This window comes from Cervus canadensis, chromosome 19, assembly GCF_019320065.1.
Source record: "Cervus canadensis isolate Bull #8, Minnesota chromosome 19, ASM1932006v1, whole genome shotgun sequence".
In the NCBI taxonomy this organism is placed as follows: domain Eukaryota; kingdom Metazoa; phylum Chordata; class Mammalia; order Artiodactyla; family Cervidae; genus Cervus; species Cervus canadensis.
In genome coordinates, this window is record NC_057404.1 from 50,926,684 (window position 1) to 50,945,384 (window position 18,701).

Sequence of the window (18,701 nt, forward strand, 5' to 3'; positions counted from 1 at the left end):
AATTCCAGAAATCTCAGTTATGCTGATCTCTCCAGAGATTCTTTGTTTGCAGTTATTCTTTTTCTTTCCGCACTGTGTTACTGCAGGTTCTTATTGTACTCTTGAGTCCTCCCAGGGTTATTTTCATTCATGAGTAGCTGTCTAATTGTTGGGTTTGGAGGGGGAGCAAAGGCTTATACGTCCTTCTCCATCATTTTGCTGACATCTCTCAAGAAAGCCACTTCTCTTCCTACTTTGCTGAGACTTATTGTCATAAATGTGAGTTGATTTTTGTCATATGCTTTTTCTGCAACTAATACCATTTTTTAAAACATTGATATGATGGGTTACATTAATTTTCAAATGTTGAATCGACCTTGCATATTTGAAACAAATCATTTGATTATAGTAAATAATTTTTACTAAGTCATTGGTTCAAGTTGCTAATATTTTATTGAGGATGCTTATATTCATGAGGGATATTGGTCTCTAGTTTTCCATTCTTTTTTTTTTTTTTTAAATTTTTTATTAGTTGGAGGCTAATTACTTCCCAACATTTCAGTGGGTTTTGTCATACATTGATATGAATCAGCCATAGATTTACACATATTCCCCATCCCGATTCCCCCTCCCACCTCCCTCTCCACCCGATTCCTCTGGGTCTTCCCAGTGCACCAGGCCCGAGCACTTGTCTCATGCATCCCACCTGGGCTGGTGATCTGTTTCACCACAGATAGTATACATGCTGTTCTTTTGAAATATCCCACCCTCACATTCTCCCACAGAGTTCAATAGTCTGTTCTGTAATTCTGTGTCTCTTTTTCTGTTTTGCATATAGGGTTATCGTTACCATCTTTCTAAATTCCATATATATGCGTTAGTATGCTGTATGTTCTGGCTTTGATATTAGGATAATGCTAACCTCATAGAATGTGTTAGAATGTGTGTATTCTGCTTCTGTTTTCTGGAAGAAACTGTGGAAAATTTATATTTTTCTTAAGTGTTTGGTGTAATTCACCAGTGAAATGTGTCTGGCACTTTTTTTGGTGACTTTTTGAATTATGGATTCAGTTCCTTTAATAGATAGAGCTCTATATAAATGATCTGTTTCTCTTTCTGTGCGTTTTGGTAGTTTGTGTCTTTAAAGGGAGAAGTCATTTTAATCTTAGTTATCAAATTTGTGCACAGAGAGCTGTTTATAGTTTCCCTTTATCATTCTTTTGACATCCATGAGATTGGTAGTAATGACTCCTTTTTCATTTATGATATTAGTAATTTGTGTCTTGTCTTTTTTTCCCTTAGTAACAATAGTTCTAAGAATCTCTGAGATTTAAACTTTGTTTCTATACAGGAAATCATTATTCACCTTGTCAAATTTTCTTTTATTTTTAAAATAAGCTTCCTTGTGGTTTATATTGGAATGACTACCTCTTGATGAGATGCACAGTTCTTCAGATATCATTTTGTTCCGAGGCAAGGAGCATCCACTAGAGATGGATTCTAGACTCATACTTTCTAATCTACAGCAAATTAAAATCCCACTTAACTGAAGAAACATCACAAATAACCCCAACACCTTTAATAAAGTATCAGGGCATATTTTTTTAGACTATATTCATTAAGTCATTTGTAGTCCTACTTTCTGGCATATTGAATCTTGTGTACAATAACTTCCCATACCATGCCTCAAAATTTTGAAACTGTCTAAAGAAAAAAATAGTCTAAAAGTTTGTACAAATCCAACAACTTGTTGGTACATATACCTTACCTTTGTAAGGCCATTTGTCTACTTGTAGAGTTTATTATACCTACATGCAAAGAAAATTTAATATCTTCAATTGGAAACATTGAACCACTGCCTAAATTCTCCAGATTTTTGGATTTCAGTGAATAATAATTTTACTATGCTAGTTGGGTGGTAATCTACTTCCCAAAGTAAAGAACTAGATTAAAACTTGATTATCCAAATAAAATCAAAATGAATAGTTAGAAAATATGATTTAAATTCTCTTAAACCTCATGGAGGACAGGGCGTGTAAAATGTGAAATCATCATATCATCATACAAAGTTAATTTTAGGACAGTGCCACTATGTCAACACGTGTGTTTTGTTCTATTTCTACAACACAGATAATGTACTCATTAAACAAGTCTGGAATTAGAAAGAGATAGAACCATAGTTTTGATATCACTAACTCTGTAGTCCTAGACAAATTACTCAGTTCTCTCTAAACCTAAATTTTATCATACATAAAGTGGTAAAGTGAATAAGTGATTTTAATGAATATGGAAATTTTTATTATAAGGTAAAAGAGATGACAGACATGAAAGACAAAAGAGATTTGGTCTATAAGCCAAGAAGATAGAACAGATGGAGCAAAATCAATAATGACAGCAGCAACAACAAAAAATCCAAAGTAAACAGCAGTCCAAAAAAAAAAAAAAAATTAACTGAAAAATATCCCTACCTTAACGTAGAAATGCACACAGAGTTTCAGAAATATTAAAGTCATGACAGCTCCCTTTTTGTCACATCTGTAGCTAATGTATCACTAAAGTCTGGTGCTTTTGAACTTTTTACTTTATATTGGAGCATAGCGGATTAACAGTGTTGTAATAGATTCAGCTGGACAGCAAAGGCGCTCAGCCATACCATCCATATGCGTGTGTTAGTTCTCCCCAAACTCCCCTCCCATCCAGGCTGCTGCATGACAGTGTGCAGAGTTCCTTGTGCTATATGTATGATAGGACCTTGGTTATCTATTTTAAATAGAGTAGTATGTATATGTCAACCCCATGCTCCCAAACTATTAATATCCCTTCCCTCAATTCCTCAAAAGTGGGAAAGCAAATAATTGTTGGTTGATATAGAAATGAGATAATGGATGCAATGCATTTTAGATGAGTGCCTGTAAATATCCATGATGATAATGATGATGTTGCTGATCGTAATGATGATTAATTGACTATATTCAGAGGAAAAACAAGTACATTTGCCTACCACACTTTAGTGGTGACCCTTTTTAAAACATCTTATTGAAATCTACATAGCAGACTATAAAATTCATTGGTTTAAAATAGTAAATTGGATGGTTTTAGTGTATTTACAGAGTCGTGCATCACAACCATCTAAGTTTAGAATATTTTATCAACCCCAAAAGAAACTTCATACATATTAGCAGTCATTTTCCTCCCCCGCTCCAACCAAAGTCCTAAGCAACCACTGATCTGCTTTCCATTTATATAGATTTGCCTATTCCAGATATTTATATAAAAGAAATCATACCATATGTGATCTTCTGTTGTCATTACTGTTCATTCACTCAGTCGTGTCAGACTCTTTGCAACCTGTGGACTGCAGCATGCCAGACTTTCCTGTCCTTCACTATCTTCCGGAGTAGTTTGCTCAAACTCATATCCATTGAGCAACTGTTTCTTGCTCTGTTGCCCGCTTCAATCTTCCCTGGCATCAGGGTCTTTTCCAGTGAGTTGGCTCTTCACATCAGGTAGGCAAAGTATTGGAGCTTCAGCATCAGTATTCCAATGAATGTTAAGGAGTGATTTCCTTTGGACTGACTGGTTTGATCTCCTTGCTGTCCAGTTCAGTTCAGCTCAGTCGCTCAGTCGTTTCTGATTCTTTGTGACCCCATGAATCACAGCACACCAGGCCTCCCTGTCCATCACCAACTCCCGGAGTTTACTCAAACCCATGACCATCGAGTCAGTGATGCCATCCAGCCATCTCATCCTCTGTTGTCCCCTTCTCCTCCTGCCCCCAATCCCTCTCAGCATCAGGGTCTTTTCCAATGAGTCAACTCATCGCATGAGGTGGCCAAAGTACTGGAGTTTCAGCTTCAGCATCAGTCCTTCCAATGAACACCCAAGACTGATCTCCTTTAGGATGGACTGGTTGGATCTCCTTGCAGTCCAAGGGACTCTCAAGAGTCTTCTCCAACACCACAGTTCAAAAGCATCAATTCTTCGGCGCTCAGCTTTCTTCACAGTCCAACTCTCATATCCATACATGACCACTGGAAAAACCATAGCCTTGACCAGATGGACCTTTGTTGGCAAAGTAATGTCTCTGCTTTTTACTATGCTGTCTAGGTTGGTCATAACTTTCCTTCCAAGGAGTAAGTGTCTTTTAATGTCATGGCTGCAATCACCATCTGCAGTGATTTTGGAGCCCCCCAAAAATGGGACTCTCAAAAGTCTTCTCTAGCACCACAGTTTGAAAGCATCAGTTCTTAGGCTCTCAGCATTTATGGTCCAACTCACATCCGTACATGACTACTGGAAAAACCATAGCTTTACTAGATGGACCTTTGTCAGGAAAGTGATGTCTCTGCTTTTTAATATGTCATCTAGGTTTCTCATAGCTTTTCTACCAAGGGGCAAGCATCTTTTAATTTCTTGGCTACAGTCACTATCTGTAGTGATATTGGAGCCCTGAAAAATAAAGTCTGGCACTGTTTCCATTGTTTCCCCATCTATTTGCCATGATGGGACCGTATACCATGATCTTAGTTTTTTGAATGTTTAGTTGCAAAGCCAGCTTTTTCACTCTCTTCTTTCACCTTCATCAAGAGGCTCTTTAGTTCCTCTTTGCTTTCTGCCATAAGGGTGGTATCATCTGCATATCTGAGGTTATTGATATTCCTCCTGGCAATCTTGAGTCCAGCTTGTGATTCATCCAGTCTGGTATTTCTCATGATGTACTCTGCATATGTTAAATAAGCAGGGTGACAATATACAGCCTTGACATCCTCCTTTCCCAATTCGGAACCAGTCTGTTGTTTCATGCCCAGTTCTAACTGTTGCTTCTTGACCTGCACACAGGTTTCTCAGGAGGCAGGTCAGGGGGTCTGGTATTCCCATCTCTTTCAGAATGTTCCACAGTTTGTTGTGATCCACACAGTCAAAGGCTTTTGTGTAGTCAATGAAGCAGAAGTAGATATTTTTCTGGAATTCCCTTACTTTTTCTATGATCCACCCAGATGTTGGCAATTTGATCTCTGGTTCCTCTGCCTCTTCTAAATCCAGTTTGCACGTCTGGAAGTTCACGGTTCATGTACTGTTGAAGGCTAGCTTGGAGAATTTTGAGCATCACTTTACTAGCGTGTGAGATGAGTGCAATTGTGTGGTAGTTGGAGCATGCTTTGGTAATACCCTTCTTTGGGATTGGAATGAAAACTGACCTTTTCCAGTCCTGTGGCCACTGCTGAATTTTCCAAGTCTGCTGGCATATTGAGTGCAGCACTTTCACAGCATCATCTTTTAGTAATTGAAATAGCTCAACTGGAATTCCATCACCTCCACTAGCTTTGTTTGTAGTGATGCTTCCTAAGGCCCATTTGACTTTGCACTCGAGGTTGTCTGGCTCTAGGTCAGTGACCACAGCATCATGGTTATATAGATCATTAAGATCTTTTTTTGTACAGTTCTTCTGTGTATTCTTGCCATCTCTTCTTAATCTCTTCTGCTTCCGTTAGGTCCTCCTTGCCATTTCTTCCTTCATCGTGCTTGTCTTTGCATAAAATGTTCCCTTAGTTTCTCCAGGTTTCTTGAAGAAATCTCTAGTCTTTCTCATTCTATTGTTTTCCTCTATTTCTTTACATTGTTCACTTAAGAAGACCTCATCTCTCCTTCCTTTTCTCTTGAGCTCTGCATTCAGATGGGCGTATCTTTTCCTTTCTCCTTTCCCTTTCACTTCTCTTCTTTTCTCAGCTGTTTGTAAAGCTTCATTGCCTTTCTTTTTCTTGGGGATGGTTTTGGTTTCCACCTCCTGTATAATATTACAAACCTCTGTCCATAGTTTTTCAAGCACTCTAACTATCAGATCTAATCCCTTGAATCTATTTGTTACTTCCACTGTGATATGGGATATGATTTAGGTCATACCTGAATGGCCTAGTGTTTTCCCTACTTTCTTCCATTTAAGTCTGAATTTTGCAATAAGGTGTTTATGATCTGAGCACAGTCAGCTCCTGGTCTTATTTTTGCTGACTGTATAGAGCTTCTCCATCTTTGGCTGCAAAGAATATAATCAATCTTATTTTGGTATTGATCAACTCATTTTGGTGTTGATCATCTGGTGATATCTATGTGGAGTGATCTCTTATGTTGTTGGAAGAGGCTGTGTGCTATGACTAGTGCATTCTCTTGGCAAAACTCTGTTAGCCTTTGCCCAGCAGCATTTTGTACTCCAAGGCCAAACTTGCTTGTTACTCCAGGTATCTCTTGACTTCCTACTTTTGCATTCCAGTCCCCTATGATGAAAAGGACAATTTTTTTTCCCTTTGGTGTTCTAGAAGGTGTTGTAGATCTTTACAGAAATGTTCAACTTCAGTTTCTTTGACGTTAGTGTTTGGGGCATAGAGTTGGATTACTGTGATGTTGAATGGTTTGCCTTGGAAATGAACCGAGATCATTCTGTCATTTTGAAATTGCACCCAAGCACTGCATTTCAGACAGCTTTGTTGACTATGAAGGCTACTTCATTTCTTCTAAGAGATTCTTGCCCACATAGTAGGTATAATGGCCATCTGAATTGAATTTGCCTGTTCCCATCCATTTGAGTTCACTGTTTCCTAAGAGGCTGATGTTTGCTCTTCCCATCTTGCATTTGACCATGTCTGATTTACCTTGATTCATGGACCTAATATTCCAAGTTCCTGTGTAACATTATTCTAAACAGCTTCAGTCACATTACTTTCACCACCAGTCACATCCACAACTCTTATTTCCACTTTGGCTCACTCTTTTCATTTCTTCTGGGGCTGTTTCTCTTCTTTTGTCCAGTAGCATGTTGGACACCTACTGATCTGGGGAGTTCATCTTTCAGTGCCATAATTTTTTGCCTTTTCACACTGTTCATGGAGTCCTAAAGGCAAGAATGCTGAAGTGGTTTGCCATTCCCTTCTCCAGTGGACCACATTTTGTCAGAACTCTCCATCATGACCCGTCCGTCTTGGGTGATCCTACAGTGCATGGCTCATAGTTTCATTAAGTTATACAAAGCTGCGGTCCATGTGATCATTTTGGTTAGTTTGCTGTGATTGTGGTTTTCATTCTGTCTGCCCTCTGATGGATGAGGATAAGAGGCTTGTGCAGGCTTTCTAATGGGAGGGATTGGTTGTGGAGAAAACTGGGTCTTGCGCTGGTGGGCAAGTTCATGCTCAGTAAATCTTTAATCCAATTTTCTGCTGGTGGGTGGGGCTATGTTCCCTCCCAGTAGTTTGGCCTGAGGCTACCTCCTGCAAAAGACTTAGGTCAGCATGCTGCACCTCCCAGAACTCCTGTTGCCTGTGCCCCTGACCCTTCCGCAGGCCCCTGTTGGCCCACACCTCCTCTGGAGACTCCCCAGAACTCACAGGCAAGCCTGGCTCAGTCTCTTGTGGGGTCACCCCTCCTTTGTCCTGGGTTCTGGGGCGCACAAGATTTTGTTTGTGCGTCCAAGCATCTCTGTTTCCCCAGGCCTGTGGAAGTTGTGTAATCAAATCCCAGTGACCTTCAAAGTCAGATTCCCTGGGGTTCTCAGTCCCTTGCTGAATCCCCAGGTTGGGAAGTCTGTTGAGGGGCCTACAACTTTCACAACAGTGTGAGAACTCCTTTCGTATAATTGCTCTTCAGTTTGTGGATCGCCCCCCTGGCAGCTCTACAGTGGGGCTAACGGTGACCTTCGTCAAGAGGACATATGCCACCCGCTGCATCTCCCAGGACTGCTCCTGCTAGAGTTCCTGTCGCCGTGGCAGCCCACTGCTGACCTGTGCCTCCGCAGGAGACCCTCAAGCACTCTCAGGCAGGTCTGGCTCCATCTTTTTGGGTGGGTAGTTTCTCCTTTCCCTGGGTCCTTATGCGCACAAGATTTTGTTTGTGCCCTACAAGCATCTCTGGCGGGTATTTTGTTGTTGTTTAATTGCTCAATTGTGTACAACTGTTTGAGACCCCATGGACTGCAGCATGCCAGGCTTCACTGTCTTTCACTATTTCTTAGAGTTTGCTCAAACTCATGTCCTTTGAATCAGTGATGCCATTCAACTATCTTGTCCTCTGGTGGGTATGAAGTTTGATTTTAAATGTGATTGTGCTCCTCCTACCGTCTTGTTGTGACTTCTCCTTTGCTCTTGGATGTGGGGTATCTTTCTTTGGTGGATTCCAACATTCTCCTGTGATAGTTGTACAGCAGCTAGTTGTGATTTTGGTGTTCTCTCAGGAGAAGATGAGGGCACGTCCTTCTACTCTGCCATCTTGTTCTTACCGCTCTGCTCTGGTCTTTTATGACTGGCTTCTTTCACTTCGCATTATGTTTTCAAGGTTCCATGTTGTAGCATCCGTCAGCACTTAACTCCTTTTCATTGCCAAGTGATATTCCTTTGGATGGATACACCACGTTGTATTTATCCACTCATTTGGGTTGCTTCCTCTTTGGTACTGTTATAAATATTTGTGTGGACATATGAGTCATGACCATTTTTAAGAGGAAATTCAAAATTTTCCTTTGATAAATGTGAAGAAGCACTGTCCAGATGCCTTTTGAAGAAAAATTTGCCACTCAGTTTGTGGGAAGTGTGATTACCAGACAACCTGATAATCTGTCAGCTCCTTTGAAGTTTGCCTCGTTGGCAAAGAAACTCCTCACTTAAGTCCATGCCCTTCTCAGGGCAGCCCATATAGAACAACTGACCAGAAAGGAATATAAAGACCAGGCATTTCAGGTCAATGTGTGACACTCTTGACAGGCCATGTTTGCTCAAGAATTTCTAGTCTGGTTGGCCAAGGTCTGCTGGCAGTCCACTGTAGTTTGACTTCTTCCTATCCTCAGATCTACTTCTTCTCCTTTCCTTCGAAGGCGTTGGTTCCCAATAAATATCTTGTGCTCCAGTTCCATCTCATTGTCATTTTCTTGGCAGTCCAACATGGCGCATTCTGGATGGGGATGTTATTGAGAAATAATGACAGTGATCACTTGATGATGAAGATCATGAGTCCTTCCTATCTCTGGTCCATTGATTCCAGAATTGCTTTCATATCATAAAACTGAGATATTCTGAATGGTGCCATTTTATAATCCTTGGTTAAAAGTAGATGAGAGATTTCAGAAAAAGAGATCCTTACATATCTAATGGCAATGTGACTAAAAATGAAAATCAAAAAAACAAAGCAAAAATAGACCTCTTCGCATCAGGTGGAGTTTCAGCTTCAGCATCAGTCCTTCCAATGAATATTCAGGACTGATTTCCTTCAGGATTGACTGGTTTGATCTCCTTGCAGTCCAAGGGACTCTCAAGAGTTCTCCAACACCACAGTTCAAAAGCATCAATTCATCAGTGCTCAACTTTCTCTATAGTCCAACTCTCACATCTGCTCATGACAAAGTAATGTCTCTGATTTTTAATGTGCTGTCTAGGTTGGTCATAGCTTTTCTTCCAAGGAGAAAGCATCTTTTGATTTCATGGCTGCAGTCACCATCTGCAGTGATTTTGGAGCCCAAGAAAATAAAGTCAGCCACTCTTTCCATTGTTTGCCCATCTATTTGCCATGAAGTGATGGGACCAGATGCCATGATCTTTATTTTTTGAATGTTGGGTTTCAAGCCAGCCTTTTCACTCTCCTCTTTCATTTTCATCAAGAGGCTCTTCAGTTCTTCGCTTTCTGACATAAGGGTGGAGTCATCTGTGTATCTGAGGTTATTGATATTTCTCCTGACAATCTTGATTCCAGCTTGTGCTTCATCTAGCCTGGCATTTTGCATGATGTACTCTGTATATAAGGTAAATAAACATAAGTTAAATGCTTATCTAAATAATTCAGATAAGCAATTAGCTATCTGAATTTCCTTGACAAGGTAGATATCCCAGGAAGTGAAGTAAGAGGTTGCCAGTAGCCCTTACATGGACAACGGGCTGTTAGTAGATCTGAGATACCATGGATTTTATCATCTCTACAAGCATTTTGCCATCAATCCCATCTTGTTAATATGCAGTCTTATTTTTAACTGCTGTGGTTTTTTCTGTGGGAAATTGTATATCTGTTCAACTCAGGCAAAGTCAGACTGCTTTAGGAAATGTGAAATTCAATTGACTAGTACATTTCAGACTAAATATAGTCACTGGCTCTTTATTCCTGCACTTGTTTAGTTTACAATTCACATTTGGGTATTATCTCCTCAGTAACCACATTTTGTTAGAGGTCTCTGGAGCCTGAATCTATTTTGTTTATTGGATTTCTTCCAGTGCTTTGTTTTGAGACATTGAGATAACTTTTGTCAAAGCAACTGAGAACTTACTGGTGTCCATTCACTGTGTGTCTTCGACCTTAGGGGACCCTCACACATGTATATGACAGCTCTCAGCACCATCCCGGATGGAATCTCTTTTTCTTAGCTTTTCTGTCCTTTTACCAAATAGTTCTCTGTTGTACTGTCTTTAAGAATGAGATCATGTTCACATGGACTCTTTAAAGATGCTCCTAGCTCATCATAACTTCTGTTGACAAATTATTAGCCTCTCCTTTCATCCTAATGAAGAGTCTTGCTGCTGCCCTCTCAGTCCACAAGACAGCGTCTTTATAACCAGAATAATCAGGAAGGGCTTGCATATGATAATACTGGCACAGTTACTGTATTAGAGATTATAAAATTTTAGAGTGTCATCTTTGCAAGAAAAAAAATGGGGCTTCAATTAACTACTTGTGATGAAGGTTGCCTGTACATTTTTGTAGGGGTTAGGGTAGGGGTTTGCTAGTTTGAACTCTGTATTTTCTATGCTGTGTGTCTGTATTTAACCCTGGGAAGGTGATCACATATCCTTATTTAGTCAAATTTGAACTGAACAATTCCATTTTCTTATGTCTAGCCCTGTCTCTTTCATGTATCTTCTTTTATTTAACAACATACCTACTGTTCCAAAAGCCACAAAGGTGCTTCTGAATGTTCCTAACTGACTCCTCTCCTCACAAAGCTGTTACTGGGCTTCCCATTTCCTGTCCACTCAACCCTCTATTTCAGCAGCAGCAAGACACAGTCTCTCTTCTAACTCCAAATCCCTTCTGTAGAGGCATATTCAACTGGGAACCCTTCATGATAACAACCTTGTTTGTCCTTCAGAGGTAAGTATATGTTTAAATCAACAATTTCTTCTAACAGCCAGATGGCTCTGCCTCTTTAAAGAGCTTGGATTGTGTATTTAAAAGGTTGATGTAGCTTTCTAGAATTGTGGGCTTTGTCTTGTTTTTTAGTTGACCTTTCCTTCATCCAATACAAAGTTGAGATTTGGAGTTATTTGCCGTAATTCTCACTGCCTGGCTGCCCCATTTTACTCATTTGTTTAACTGAATTCTTTTTTTTTTAATACCTGGTTGTTAGCAGACATAAGGGCTATACTATGTTAATGAGGCCAAAAACAGTGACTCATCCCTTGTCTGGAAGTACTGATTTTACCCTCCCAGAATTGAGAGCAGAGACCTCTTTAATCAGAATGAGATGATCAGTCTTGCTGCTATGGTGATGGAAGGCATGTTTTCAGAGTGAGCCAGAACTGGATGGCACTTCACCATTCCCCTGGGGAGAAAACCCCGCGGCTGGCAGCTTCACTCTGATCCCAGGCGGTTTCAGGAACCGACTGCTTACGCCGGTGAGGGTTCTCAACCGTGAGTCACAGCAGGATTAGGTCAGGCATGCCTGGAAAGCCGTTGTTTCAGCCTCACACTTTTAAAAACCGTGCCTGGGAGGTGGGAGGGGAGATCGGGATGGGGAACACGTGTAACTCCATGGCTGATTCATGTCAATGTATGACAAAACCCAATGAAATGTTGTGAAGTAATTAGCCTCGAACTAATAAAAAAAAAAACAAAACCCGTGCCTGAGTAAAGTTCACTTTGGTATTACTTTCCAATCACTCAAAAAATGACTTACTCATAAAGTTGCTTTTCATTGAAAAAAGAACATCTTCAAGCACAGCTCCGAAAAAGCATGTGTGTAACCCTCCACTTCTATCACCAACCCCTGGGAAACTCAAAGCCACTGTATGAGAGCTTCATTATTAATTATTATTATTATTAAGTATTATTATTAAGTAGATATTTGTTGAGAACCTACTATGTGCCAGGACATAATAGTAATGGTTTATGTCTTAGAGATACTCACATCTAGTTATTAATAGAAAAAATTCTTAAAAAAAAAGACTTTTTCCTTATGTCAAAAATATTATAGAGCATTTGGAAAATTCAGAAAAGCATAAACTATGACAGGAATTATCAGTAATATCAGTATTCAGACATGTTTATTAATATTTTATTCAATATTCTTCCATGTTTCTTCTGTTTGTATAGATGGTGGTTGTTACAACAATGGCATGATTATTCCATACATATGTGCTTGTACTGCTTTTGAAATGAACGTATCAAATGTTGCTATTGATATATATTTTCCATCTTTTATAATAAGCCCCATGCATTAGTTAGAACAATACTACCCACTATTATAAATATTGGAGAAGGAAATGGCAACCCACTCCAATATTCCTGCCCGGAGAATCCCATGGACAGAGGAGTCCGGCGGGCTACAGTCCATGGGGTCGCAAGAGTCAGACACAACTTAGCGACTAAACCACCGGCACCATTATAAATATGCTACCACATCTCTGGCTTAACCCAAGAGAAGCTTATATCTACCTTGTCTAAAAGGCCACAGAGAGAACCTCTGGTCTGTGGGCAGCTTTTCAGGTGTAGATTCAGACATTTAGGCATCTTCCCCTTGTAGCTTGGCCTTTCCCTGGAGTTCGAAAATGCGTTTCCTTCAGTGCCAGATGGAGAAAGAGAATATGGAGAATGCACATCTGTTTCACAGATTTCTAGTTTGAAGTAAGCTGCCTCACCTCCAGTCTCACTGCACTCACATTCCTGGGACCAGTCCCAAGGCTCCACCTACCCTCACAGGAAGATGGGAAATGTGGCCTCCAGCTGGGCAGCTGCTTCACTGTGATGATTCTAGGCAATGGAAGGGAAGCACAAAATTTGTGATGATCAGTTAAGTGTTTCCTGCTTGTTTTACCTATGTGGGCAGCCAGTATCCACCTTCAAACTTCTTTCTAAACACAGAATACCCCTACTTCCTCCCCAGGGAATTTTCAATCAATGCACCCCCCAAATCTTAGATCTCTGGATGAGGAATGTCCTCTTCACAAGTTTGGTTGTTGTTCCTGTTGGTTTGGCAACATTTCAATTAAAAGCCACTCTGTGGTACCCATATCATGGTAGAGCAGGGACTGGTTAGCTAGAATAGTGAGAACTGAGACCTTGTGTCAATGGGACTTAACTAAGTATTGTGGACCACAATTTTGTTGTCTGTTCCAGGAAAACTTTGACTTGGAAAAGCATGGGTGTAAATCAAGAAGTAATTTTATGGTTTGCTTTAGGAAATTCCCACAGATTTTTTGTTAAGATATAATGGTCTTGTCACCTGGGTAAATAGCTCAAATGTTACAACATCTTACATATCAAGAATTTGCTTCAAGATCTTCCCTTTCACTTACATATAAGTCTCCTAGACTGATCTAGCACCTACTTTGCCTGTCTCAAGTACTTCTTCACCTTGAATGACCTGCCCTGAACCAATTGATCCCAAACTTTGAAACCTATCAATATCCCACTTCTGGCTTCTCCCTCCTGAGATACTCCAAACCTCCATCAAGGTGATCATCTTTGTTTTTTTTTAACAGAAAAAAAATTGTAAAATTTATTCATAATGCACAAGTTAAGATGAATAAAACAGCTGGCAATGGCATCTTTCCTGAGTTGGATTATAAAAATATTAGCTCAATTTGCTGTATTTTGCAGTTTCACTTGGGGAATGAAGAAGAGAGTCTTTTATAATTATAAAGCTTGAGACTTTGATGTCATTTATCACAATATCGTCTAGAATTCTGAAAATGTTCTGTCTGGGATAACTTGGACATTTCTGGACTTGACATTTGAAGGAAGTTGGGTAACCAAATATCATAATGATATCTTTTTCCTATGTATATATCCTGTCATTCAAGAAATGGAGTTTATCTGCAATGTCACTGCCAAATAAAACCAAAAACAGGCTGGAAATACAATGATGCTGAGCCAAGAGCAAGTATAATTCCTTTCTCCTCCAAGACACATATCAAGCATAGGTTTCTGCTGTGAGGGTTACCTGAAAAGTGCCTTCCTCTGTGGGTTTCAGTAGTCCCATTCAGAGAATCCAGGACCTTCCTGAGACAAGCAGGGGGCGTTTGTCACAGGAAGTTTTCCTGTGCATGGCATAACAGTGCTCCTTTTCCAGAGTCACCACTTCTGAGCTCCTAGCAATAGTTCTGAAGTCGGGCAAAGAGGTCCCCAAAGGCTGGAAGAGGGAGTAAAAATAAAATACTGGTGCAGACTGGGTGTTCATCCATTAGGTTCTTCTATAAACTTGGATTTTCTTCCATGGCTGTAATACCATCTGGTTCACATTTCAGTCAATATTAAATGATATTGAAGCAAGTTATTAAGTCCTTTGCTTTTCAGAGGACTTGAAAAACTAAGAATCCCATGCTAGCGTCCTTAAGTTCATCTGGGCTTCTCATCTAGCCCACAGATATGTTGTGGTTGCCTGGCCTTTCCTGGCCCCGTGCAGAGCTCTGGCCTCACGCACACGTAAGTTTCCCACCTGAGATTGCAATGCACTGGGGCACAGTCCTGGACACCCAGCCCCGGTGCTCGCCCTGTGCCCAGGTGCTCTATGACTGCAGCCAAACTCTGGAGTGGCAGGATGGTGTCAGTGATGACCTCTTTTACTGCAATAAGGTCTGAAAATTTGGGGGCATTCAACAATTCAGAGGAAAAATGGGAGTCACACAGCAGCCCCTGCTCCCTGGCAAAGTTGAAATCATGCTGAGTTTGTGACATTGTGAAGTCCCTCTGTGCTGGCCAGGGGGCGGGTGGGAGGTGGGGAAAGCGTCTCTTGATTGAATATGGAACCAGCCCTCTGGTAGCGATTCTACTTGTGGAAATAGCCATGATGGAGTGAATGTTGGAGAATGTCCTTTGCCTCTGTTCAGTTTTCTGTTTGTGTAAATTTTGGGGTTTGAGGATAATGCTTAAACATTCAACAGGATTTTTTTTCATGGGCACTGAACTGTTATTTTTTTTTTAACTTTTATTTTATATTGGAGTATAGTTGATTTACATAATGATAGTTTCAGATGTATACATAGTGATTCAGCTATATGTATACATAAGCAAGTCCCCTATATACAATGAGTTCCATTCCAAGAGTGTGTTCATAAGTCCAGTTTGTTTGTAAGTCCAACAAAATTTGCCTAAGTACCCAACTTCTACAGATAATGCCAGAAACGTGAACTAACTTAAGGGATTGGACTTTGTGAATGCACTTTTGTGTCTTTGAAAGTTTACAACTTGAAGGTTCATATATGGGGAACTTAGTGTATCTATTCTTTTTCAGATTCTTTCCCCTATAGGTTATTACAGAGTTTTGAGTAGAGTTCCCTGTGTTGTATAGTAGGTGTTTGCTAATTATCTATTTTATATATAGTAGTATGTATATGACAGAGAAGGCAATGGCACCCCACTCCAGTACTCTTCCCTGGAAAATGCCATGAATGGAGGAGCCTGGTAGGCTGCAGTCCATGGGATCGCTAAGAGTCAGACACGACTGAGCAACTTCACTTTCACTTTTCACTTTCATGCATTGGAGAAGGAAATGGCAACCCACTCCATTGTTCTTGCCTGGAGAATCCCAGGGACGGCGGAGCCTGGTGGGCTGCCGTCTATGGGATCACATAGAGTCAGACACAACTGAAGTGACTTAGCAGCAGCAGCAGTGTGTATACGTTAATCCCAACCTCCTAATTTATCCCTCCCTTGTACCTTTCCCTTTTGATAACCTTAAGTTTGTTTTCTAAGTCTGTGAATGTTTTGTAAATAAGTTCATTTGTATCTTTTTTTTTTTTTAGATTCTACATGTAAGTGATAGCTAGTGATACTTGTTTTTCTCTGACTTCACTAGAATGATAATCTCTAGGTCCACAAATGGCATTATTTCATTCTTTTTCATGCCTGAATAATAGTCCATTGTATGTGTGCCGCATCTGTATCCATTCCTCTGCAAAGGACATCCAGGCTGCTTCCGTGTCTTGGCTACTATGAATAGTGCTCCCGTGAACACTGGGGAGTATGTATCTTTTCGGATTCTGGTTTTATCTTGTTATATGCCCAGGAGTGGGATGGCTGGATCATATGGTAGGTCTATTTTTAGTTTTTTAAGGAAACTCCATACTATTTTCTATAGTGGCTATACCATATACAACATTTTAATTCAGCATTCTGGGTTCTTTGACAGTATCACTTCCTCCTTCCATAACTTAAAGTAGCTTCCTGTTCCAGGCAGTTTCATAGATGAGCACTTACACCTAAACATTTAATATCCCAGACTCATTCTCAGGTCTGCTTTATTTCTTAGCTTTCTTGTCCCACATCTTTCTCTTAACTTAATGATGACTATCTTAAATCTATCTTAACAGGCTTACGTGGAAAGGAAATGTCCTTTATTCTGATTTTTGTTCCAGGACTAACTCATGTTGTTTAATTGAAAACAAAGAACCTCTGCTGTTCCAAACCTTTTCAGTTACCTATTAGTGTTTGAGTTCTAGAATTAGGCAGACTTTACAATTGTGAGAAAACCCGGATAGCTGCATTCTCTTTATTTCCTTTCATGTTTGCTTGCAAACTGGTCAATTCTTGCCTGAGTCCATCTTTCTTCCAACAGCATGCTAAAAACAGCCAGTAATGAGCTAACACAACATTCTAATTTAGAGCTGCAAGTTTGGCAGGTACTTAGTTATTGGCAGCCAAGTTTCTTTTCAAATCAGTTGCCACTGCATAAATAGCTCTCCATCTTTCCAGTTTCCTCCATCAATTTCTGCCATCCCCTGAATGATGGCATTTTTTGCAGGATTCTGTTAGAAGACCACTCTAGTTGCAGGACCAATTTTTAGGGTGAAAATAAATGTCTCAAAATAAGTGATCTGAAAAGCACAAGTGTATTTCCTGCTCCTCACACAGACCTATGTGGGTGTTCTGTGTCAGCAAGTGACCTTTCATGTGGAGAGTTAAGGACCTCCATTCATACTACGGGGCTTCCCTGGTGGCTCAGTGATAAACAATCCACCTGCTAAGGCAGGAGTTGCAGGAGATGTGGGTTTGATTGATGGGTCGGGAGGATCCTCTGGAGAAGGAAACGGCCACCCACCCAGCATACGTGCCTGGAGAATCTCATGGACAGAAGAGCTTGATGGACTACAGTCCATAACATTGCAAAGAGGCAAACAGGACCAAAGCGACTGAGCGTGCATACCGTGGCCCCGCACCTGCTGCTGTCCCGCCCCCAGAGCCTCAGGGTGCTCGCTCAGCAGAGGACGGGACGAGTACAGAGTGCATGCCTGGAGCTTCAGGTCTTTGGCCTTGGAAGGGACACACAGGGTTTCTGTTCACGTTCTGTTGGCAAGGAGCAGTCACATGAGGTGGGGGATGAGATGTGTAATCCCTCCTCAGGGTCAGGCAGCTGCTTTCCAGTGACAGCATTGTACTTAGGAAGGAGAACAATTTGTAGTGGTGAGTTGGTCCTCTACCACCTTCCCCCTTCTAGGGCAAACTTCTTTCTGATCTGGACACCAGAATCCTGTTTTTCTGTTACTATTCAGTCACTGAGTTGTGTCCAGCTCTTTGTGACCTTGTAGACTGGAGCACTCCAGGCTCCTCTGTCCTCCACTATCAGCCGGAGTTAGTTCAAACTCATGTCCACGGAGTCAGTGATGCCATCCAACCGTCTCATCCTCTGTTGTCCCCTTCTCCTCATGCCTTCAATCTTTCCCAACATCAGGGTCTTTTCCAGTGAGTGGGCTCTTTGCATCAGATGGCTGAAGTAATGTAGCTTCAGCCTCAGTCCATCTGATGAATGTTCATGGTTGATTTCCTTTAGGACTGACTGGTTTAATCTTGCTATCCAAGGGACTCTCAAGAGTCTTCTCCAGCACTGTAGTCAAAAACATCAGTTCTATGGTGCTTAGCCTTCTTAATGTTCCAACTCTCACATCTGTACATGACTACTGTAAAAACCATAGCTTTGACCTTTGGACCTTTGTTGGCAAAGTGAGGTCTCTGCTTTTTAATATGCTGTCTAGGTGTATCATAGCCTTCCTTCCAAGGAGCAAGCATCTTTTAATTTCATGGCTGCAGTTATAGTCTGCAGTGATTTTGGAGCCCAAGAAAATAAAAATCTGTCACTACTACAATTTTTTCCCTTTCTGTTTTCCATGATTTGATGGGACAAGATGCTATTATCTTCATTTTTTTGAATGTTGAGTTTCAAGCCAGCTTTTTTACTCTCCTCTTCCACCTTCATCAAAAGGATTTTTAGTTCCTCTTCACTTTTTGCCATTAGACTAGTATCATCTACATTTCTGAGGTTGTTGATATTTCTCCAGGCAATCTTGATTCCAACTTGTGATTCATCCAGCCCGGCATATTGCGTGATATACTCTGCATAGAAGTTAAATAAGCAGGTTGACAATATACAGCCTGACATACTCCTTTCCAGTTTTGAACCAGTCAGTTTTTCCATGTCCAGTTCTAATTGTTGCTTCATGACCCACATACAGGTTTCTCAGATGGCAGGAAAGGTGGTCTGATATTCCAAT

The 18,701-nt window shown here is 40.7% G+C and overlaps 1 pseudogene; it reads right to left on the reverse strand.

Annotated features, from left to right (window-relative positions):
- Positions 1-13,874: 13,874 nt before the first annotated feature.
- Positions 13,875-14,395, reverse strand: LOC122422173 (annotated as a pseudogene).
- Positions 14,396-18,701: the final 4,306 nt, after the last annotated feature.